General features: G+C 26.6%; 1 protein-coding gene across 1 annotated transcript in view; it reads left to right on the top strand.

Moving 5' to 3' along the window:
* LOC105849729 (NACHT, LRR and PYD domains-containing protein 3) overlaps positions 1-7500 on the top strand; it is a 40304-nt gene that overhangs the window by 4822 nt on the left and 27982 nt on the right. The window contains exons 2-3 of the mRNA XM_065787341.1: positions 3850-4157; positions 5302-5413. The gene's annotated coding sequence lies outside the window, so the exon portion shown is untranslated. The remainder of the gene's footprint in view (positions 1-3849; positions 4158-5301; positions 5414-7500) is intronic.

The raw sequence follows: 7500 nt of genomic DNA, 5'->3' as shown, positions 1-7500 counted from the left end.
TAGATGTCACCATCTGAGCATTTAGCGGTGTGAAAATATACACACTAGTTGCTAGTATTGCACAGTTGCACAGTATTGTTAGTTGCACAGTATTGCACAGTTGTTTTTTTTTTTCTTCATAGAGATGATGGCTATTTTTAAGAATAAGAGTGAACAGCAAATGGAAAAAATAAAAAAAGCATTTTGTGCAAAATTTTTAAGTTAAAACGTTCTGATTTCTAAAAATTGCAATTTGAAAATCAAAAATTATTATAATGCAAGGACTTCAGTATTTACATTGACTGAGGGTACGAGTTAGGCAGCTATTAAGTAAAGACAAAACTCCTTTATTTAGCATTAAGTAAAATATTTAATATAAGCAGCAAATATTTTAGAGGTTGCTCAGTTTAAAACAAGAAAAAGCATCTTGTTTATAAAAGCTTCAGAGCAAATTATAAATGTTCCTTAAAATGAAAAAGAAAAAGCAACACTTTAATATTGCAGAGATACAACAGAAACTGTTATATCTCTGCATTACACAGTTGACATTACATTAGAAATTAAACTTTTCATTATGTCTGTTTGTCAAAAATACAAAATAACAGAAACGATACCTAATGCTGACCTTACTTCCATATATATATATATATATATATATATATATATATATATATATATATATATATATATATATATATATATATATATATATAATACGGTAGTGGTGTAGTGGTAGAGAGCTCGCTTCATAAGCGAGAGGTTCCGAGTTCGATTCCCACCACGTCCCTGGTAGTACCGCGCTCAACTTGTTTCTCCGCGCAGCGGCCTTGTTCGTCAAGGTTCGTGTTTCGGAGTTATAGAGTTAAGAGAAGGTGATAACCACAAGTAGCCTCCTCATCTGTAGTGGCCTTCTCGGCTTTGGGGAGGTGAATTATTTAAATATATATATATATATATATATATATATATGTATATATATATATATGTATATATATATATATATATGTATATATATATATATATATATATATATATATATATATATATATATATATATATATATATATATATATATATGTATATATATGTAAATTATGTTAGTGTATTTTACAAATAGAGTGCTCAATGTTCTTAAAGAACAGAGCAATAATAAATTAGTAAAAAACACTTATCTAACTTTTATCTTCTACCTGAAGTTTCACCGTTGCTGGATCATCAGGAACTCTTCCTGATGATCCAGCAATGGCGAAACTTCAAGTAGAAGATAAAAGTTAGATAAGTGTTTTTATTTAATTTATATATATATATATATATATATATATAATATATATATATATATATATATATATATATATATATATATATATATATATATATATATATATATATATATATATTAGGGTGGAGCAATTTTAAAAGTTTTTCAAATTAGATTAGTCTGAGGTATGAATGGATGAATGGATGTCTAATAGTTTAATAAGATCCTTACTTTTTTTTTCTAAATAGATAAGTTCTCCAGGTTCCTCTTTCGATTCAAAAATGACATTTTTGCCAAAAATAGACTAAAAAAGTAATCTATTGTGAAGACACGCGTGCACAGGTCAAATAAGTTTAAAATGCTAAAATAATTGCTCATCCACATCCGCGTTTTAATTTATCTAATATTATTTGTTTTTTAACAGATTTTAAAATATCAATATCAGGAAGAGATGCCTAAAACTCGTAAGGAATCTTTTTGCTAAGTATTCAATAAAATCGTACTTCCTACACAAGCAGATCTTATGAACAGTATCTTTTTTTTCAGACTAGTATTAAAAGAGAATGCTAATGGAAAGGATCCTTCTGTAAAAGATATTTCAAATATTGTACTGCGAGATTTGAAAGGTATATGGAAAAAGGATCTATTTCAATAATATCTGATCAAGGAATTTTGAGCTTGATTTCAAACTTAAACAAAGAGTATAAATCTATTAAAAAAATCTTCATAAGTTACCTAATTACCTAATTACAGTGTAATTACTGGCCTAGTTACCTAATTACTGTAATAAAGTAAAGGAATTCAATGGCTATATGGGAACCTCAGTTTTGTTTAATTTTTAAATAAAAAAAGTTCTGAATAAAACTTAGAACTTTTAAGTTTTTTATGTGTTTATCGCATTTGATGCATGTCTGACATTGTTATTTTTTTGTTGCCCAATTTCCAACGTTAATATGAATTACTAGAGATAATGAACATAACAATTACTTTGTTTGAAACAAATGTATTTAAACCTAAAAAAAAAAGTCTTAAATATGCTCCTGTAAATTTCTTTAAAAAATTTAGTAAATTATTATTTAATTATTACTTAATAATTTATAAATTAAGTTTTTTAGTGGACAGGTGCCGGACATTGCACATTATCCGGCATTTGTTCACTAAAAAAAAAGGACATCTATCGCTCATTTTGTCTGACATATTTTATATGCATTTATTTTCTAATCATTTTAGTTGTTCCAAAATTATTAATAAATTCAGTATTGTATATAAAAATTATTTTTTAAACTTTATATTTTTTATACAAAACAATATTGGAGTTGAACACACAGCTACTTTAACAAAATACGTCATTTTTTTGAGTTAATTGATTTTTCAAAAGACGCCTAAGCATTACATTATTTTGAATTAAGTGGCCCGGTTTTTATCATTCATATTAAAACGTTGCAATTAGTTATTAATTTAAACTTATTGTTTAGTATTTATTTTATTTTCTCCGATGGTTTTTATAAATTTCAAACAAATATTTTAGTTTTTAAAACTCCTTTTAAATTTATTTCATAAAATTTTTAATGTAATAGTTATTTTAATGCTTACAGAAACCAGTACTTTTTATTACACTATTAAATTTGAGTTATGTAACATTTGTTTTCTTGCTAAAAGTTTTTGCAATTAAAAGTGTTTATAAAATAAATTCTTAGAAAAAGTTCGAAAAGATTTATAAAAAATATACATTTATATAAATATAATTACCTGTAATATACTTTGATAATTTAAATAAGATATGTTTATTGTAAACATTATAATTTATTTGTTACTTTATTTTATAAAGTAATAAGTAAACTTAATAATTTATGTTTAATATATTTACATAGTAATTTATGTATTTATTAATTTTGTATTTTTATTATAGATTTTTATTACATATTTAATTATGTATTTAATTACATAGTTTATGTATTTAATATATTTACATAATAATTTATGTATTTAATAATTTAAGGCATTTACAAAGCATTTTATATACAATTACAAAGCATTTCGCATAATATAGTAACTTTTAAAAAATGTAATAAAAATATATTTTCCTTTTCAATTTTTAGTTTATTGAGCTTAGATTTTTTCTTTTTCTTCAAGATTTTCTTTTTGATTTATCTTTATTATAAGTTTTATTTTTATTTTCAGCGCATTTTGAAACGCCTTGAATTATCAAAACAATTTGTGTGGTCAAGTTGTAAAAACAAAATATTTTAAGCGTGTTTAGGAATGGTGTTCAATTGCACTTCTTTAATTTTTATCGGACATGTCCAGTGAACTTGAGTTTTTACCGGACAAGTTGATAGAAAAAGTTTGTTATTTTGAGCCCTGTAGTATGGCGTTTTCTTTCAATATATAGTGTGTTTTCAGTATTCTTTTGTATTCCTTCGTATTCTTTTAGTATTTTTTAGTATTATTTTGTTTTAAATTAAAGTGTTTTTGCTGTTTATATTTTTGTACAGAACTTTTTCTGCACCTTGTATATATATTTTATATATATATATATATATTTTTTTTTTTTTTTTTTTAGATATGTGTAAGTAACCTGGTAATATATTAAATTTTGAATTTTTTTGTAGAAACATCGAAATGGGACAACTTTTTACATATTTGAAAAAAGATAAAAGCATTATTCATAGCCAAGAGTTCAAATTAAAATTTAGTGAAAGTGTTGGAGTAGATTGGAAAACTCTTGGACGTTGGTTAAACATTGAAGAAAACTATTTAGATATTATTGATCAAGATAATAATAACACTGATGAAAAAGCATATTCAATGTTAACTAAATGGATGCAAATAAGTAAAAATCCAACACTTGAGGATTTAAAGACAGCACTTAGGAACATGAAGAGATTAGATCTAATTAGAAAAACAGATGAACTCACAAGTAATTATTTTTTAATGATATTAGTTATAATAGAAATTAGATTTTTTTGAATTTAATTTGACTTATCTAAAGTTGACAAAGTGTTGCAAAGTATCAGGGGAACATTTAGCTCGTAAGCAAAATGTTCAAGCCCTTTTTTTCCGAAAAAAAAAAAAAATCCCAAATAAGATTGCAGTTAGTTGCAATATTGAAATGGGCGGCAAAAAAATTAGAATGGTCAAATGAGTAATTCTTTGTCCTGTTTTTCATTTGTGAATCTTATTAAGGTAAAAAAGCTGGGGAAAGGTCAAACCCTTAAGCTTCCTTTAATGTTTAGAGTTGCTTTATTGCACACCTAGACAAAAAACTATAACAAATGAGTAGAATTGTGGAGCAGCATGTTAGTCAGGTTATTTTGGTCAAACAACATAAAAATACAGAATAAAATAACTTTTCTCTGACATTTATTACATGTTTTAATGAGATTATAATCACAGCCAAATTAATAACAGAATAGCAGTTTCACATGTCTGCATTTTTCTGTATTCATTTTCCCCGGGCTAATAAGGGTTATTAGTTTAACCTGTTAGTTTCAACCTGTCACTTGTAGTACTGTGCTTAACTTGTTTCTTCACACATAGGAAGCAAATTCTACAAGGCAGCAGAACATGCAACAGATGATACTGAATTGCATGTTACCAATAATCATGATGGTCATAGGCCTGACCTGACTTTGGAAAAATTAAAATCTTTTAAAACATTGTATTTATACTTACTTATAGTTAGAGAGAGGAGAGTTCTGGGTAACAAAATAAAAAATGATCAACAATAAATTATTCTGGATAACATAATGTATAATGATCAATAATAAAGTGTTTTAGGCAAAAATGTTTAGGCCATAATATAATAATATTTTAACTATTTTTAACAATAAAATATATCAAAACAAAAACAAACAACACTAAATGTAACTTTTTCATTAAAAATAAAAACAATAACTAACGAACCAACAAACATTTATTAATGTATTTCAGCTTTAAAGTTGCAACGCAAATAAAAATCAAATCTACATTTTTATTTTAAAAATTTTTCTGAAAAAACTTTAATAAAACTTTTTTTAAACTTTAATAAAAGCTTTTAATACAATTGTTTTTTTCTTTTTTAGAATCTTCACATTTAGCAACAAATTTCCTTTTGTTAGCAGTCTTGGTTTTGGTTATAAGTTATTTTAAAGACTCAAAATCAGGTTATTTTTTTTAATTTTTTTTTTCTTTATTGTAGAACTGCTTCTTTTTTGTTTTTCAGTTTGAAGAAATTTTGATTGTTACAATAAATGATACTTGTGTATTTGATTAATATTTTTATGAAGACACCATTTCTAGCTTTTACTCAACCAAGAGCCCCAAGGCAGGGGAATTTCAAGTCAAAGTTTCTTTAACACACATAAAGTGAAAAGTATAAAAAAAGTGAGTGGAAATACTGACCAGCATGATTACTTATCAGATTTTCTTAGTTAATTAACACAAACTTTTGATTAAACAAACTTTTCTCTGACATTGGTTATATGTTTTAATAAAATTATAATTACAGACAATTATCATATATATCATGTATATACACAAATTTCACAAATTGATAGCAGACTTGACTATTTTTTTATATGTCTACATTTATCTGTATTCAGAAACTTTTCTGTATTTTGTAACTCTGAAATCTAGAAAGCACCCTTAAGTCTGTCACTCTGACTCAGGGAAAAGAGTGTAAAAAACATGCAATGCAAGTCATCATTTTGAAATTAAAAATCTAAGATCTCAAATGGGTGTCCTGGCCAAAACTACAACAATGCTGGTGCTTGTGTTGTGTATGGACCAAGTCAAAAACCGCATATTTTCAGTCTGCAAATCAAATGCTTCTAAATGGGAGGCTGAAAAAAGCGTGAATTTCATAAGTCATAAGTTTGCCGAATAAATTTCAAAGTATTACCAAAGTATTGGGTATCATAAGTACCATAGTATTGGTATTATTAATTAGTATTGGTAATATTAATTACCATAAGTATTGGGTATAGCCATTTTGCACTTATGCTGACTTGCACTTATGCCAGTTCACACTTATACCAATGTTACCAAATATTTTTGGCGTGCTAATGTCTGTGCAGATTTATACTAATTTGCACTTATGTTGTTTTTGAAACTGCTTCGCACTTATGCCAGCTTCTACTAAGGCCAAGTCGCACTTATGCCAGTATATTTAAACTTTTATTGCACACTTATACCAGTTTGCACTATTGCTGATTCGCATTTATGCTTGTTTTTGTAACTGATTTGCAATCATGCTAGTTAACCCTTAAGCCAAGTCATTAGACCATCCAACTATTCGAGCTTTTCAACTATTCGAATATCAAATAGAAAAATCTGAAAATATTCGAGTTTGTCTAATTTTAACTTGAGTTTTTTCCCCATTTTTTGAGCTATATTTTGTTGCAAAATAGAATGCTTTGTAGCTGATTTTTTAAACATTCTTATAACACTTCTTAACCTGTTAATAATTTGATCAAAATCTAACGTCATATCATATTCATCTTCCTCAATAAACACCAAATTGTAATCAGAGCACTGATCTTCTGTGGAATCTTCTTCTACATCTTCATCAACAAAATCTTCGGTATCGTCAAACACTTCATTGCAAATAGAATTTTTCGGTATATAAAAACAATCCATCACGGCTAAATGAAGCGCGTGATTATGGCAAAGTTGATTTAAAACACCTTATATATTGCCATTTTTTTTCATTACGGCTGCTGCATCGTTAGTTGATGCAATAACATCATTTTTTAAGAAAATCCCAAAGTCTGCTAATTTAGCTTCAACCAAATGTTTAATTGTTTCTGCATTTGCCTGCTTAATTATTTCTGTTTAACCCAGAACAGCATTCAATTGTATTTGAGTCTATTCCAATCACATGAGCTGTTACGTTTACATAACGTAAAATAGTACAATCTGTACATTTATCCACAGTAATAGCAAATTTACGATTTGCTGTTTTGAATTTTTCAAATTTTTCCCGCAGTTCAACACATATTTTTTTATAAAAGCTATTGATACATTTTGAAATAGTTGTCGGACATTTCGGCATTTTATAACCTTTTTGTTGCACGTAACCAGCTATAGCTTGGGATTTACTCATTGCTGTGATAGCCATTCCATCAAAAGCTTCGACTTTTGACAATATTTCATTTAAAGATTCCTTTTTTTACAAATGGCCAAATATTACTTATTTCAGTATTTTGTTTTTTCTTAGGAATATTATTTTCTCCATCATTGTCATTTGATACCGATTTAGATATCAATATGTTGTGTCGTAG

Source organism: Hydra vulgaris, chromosome 01 (assembly GCF_038396675.1).
Source record: "Hydra vulgaris chromosome 01, alternate assembly HydraT2T_AEP".
Lineage (NCBI taxonomy): Eukaryota > Metazoa > Cnidaria > Hydrozoa > Anthoathecata > Hydridae > Hydra > Hydra vulgaris.
The sequence above is the reverse complement of the archived record's forward strand: the minus strand, read 5'-3'. Positions and strand labels throughout refer to the sequence as shown.